General features: G+C 38.2%; 1 pseudogene; it reads right to left on the bottom strand.

Annotated features, from left to right (window-relative positions):
* Positions 1–429: 429 nt before the first annotated feature.
* On the bottom strand, positions 430–900 carry LOC148846444 (mitotic-spindle organizing protein 1B pseudogene; annotated as a pseudogene).
* Positions 901–1,345: the final 445 nt, after the last annotated feature.

Below are 1,345 nucleotides of genomic sequence, written 5' to 3'. Positions count from 1 at the left end.
TCTGGTAGGCTCCACCTAAGATATCCATGCCAAAATTAACCTGCCTGCTGAGATAAACCTCATAATCAGCTGCATCAAAGTTCTTCTGTCTCGGGAAAAACAAATATATGTCAAAAAAATATATAAAAGGTTTTTCGGAGAAGTACAGATAGACCCAGTGCAGATTTTTGATTTCCACTGCACAGCTATAAACATTCAAAATGTCAAAAAATTATACCCTATGCACCTAGACCCGTCCATGAATTAGCATCAATTCCGACATGGCACCTACCCTAAACGTACTTTGAACCTACAAATTCTAGACACTGGGGTTATCGGTCATTCTCCCAAGGTTTTTTATGGTAAATGGAAGATATAAAGGTTGGAGGTCCCAAATTAGACAAGACTGGCTGATCACGATCATGATAGTAAAACAATCACTTGATTGTACTAAGCATACTTCTTCCTTGTATGAAATCTCCAATTCTCCATGGCAGGGATAACCCCTTTGATGGGTACACTACAACCAATGTATGATTACAAATGCAGTTACTACTATGCCTGTGGTTCACAAGGTGGCACATCAAAGTCTAAAACAAATGCCATCATCTTCTACATGATATTGGACAAAGAAGTCAAAAATAAAATGAAATACGAAGTCAATTTCCTATTTTGATGGTATACAGCCAAAGTATTAGTTAAAAAGGTCAGTTGAGGAAAGCACGGGCCTGTGGAGGAAGAAGAGAGTTCTCTCTGGAGCTCCTTGACAACAGCGGCAAGAGCTTCAGGGTTCAGACCCAAGTCACAAAGGTTTATGAGGATGGATAGGGTGTAACGATCAAATCCTGTATCAAGAATATTTGACATGTGAAAAGCCAGGTCAACAGATTCCTGGGCCCTTTGGGCAGCTTCCAGATCCATACTGACAACTAGAAAGCATATTAGCAATTAGAAAAAAGAACGATGCTGGTAAACAATGAGGTTATCCAACTCTCAGATAATATGATAGGGTCCATGAAAAATCATGATACACTACAAGACAAAGTTGGACATGTCCGTAGGGTGAGGAAAACAAAGAAGTGCATAAATTTGTTGTTTATTAGCATTTCTCAGCAAATAGTGGCCAGACAATATGAATACTTTTTAACTTAATTCACATATTAAGAAATATGGACCCAAGTTCATCGGAATATACATTTGTTGGCTATCCTTAGTGTAATGATTCTGATCTACTGTCTGAGAAAAGGAAAAGTGTTCCTTCTCTCTAGCTACATACAAAACAGTTTAGGCTCTTGGGTTCATAGACATGATATAAGGAAGGTAAAAAAAAAACTGAGAGGGGAATTAGGAGTAACCTTCAAAGCAT

This window comes from Nelumbo lutea, chromosome 7, assembly GCF_056320005.1.
Source record: "Nelumbo lutea isolate HS-2025 chromosome 7, American lotus-T2T, whole genome shotgun sequence".
Classification (NCBI taxonomy): Eukaryota; Viridiplantae; Streptophyta; class Magnoliopsida; order Proteales; family Nelumbonaceae; genus Nelumbo; species Nelumbo lutea.
The sequence above is the reverse complement of the archived record's forward strand: the minus strand, read 5'-3'. Positions and strand labels throughout refer to the sequence as shown.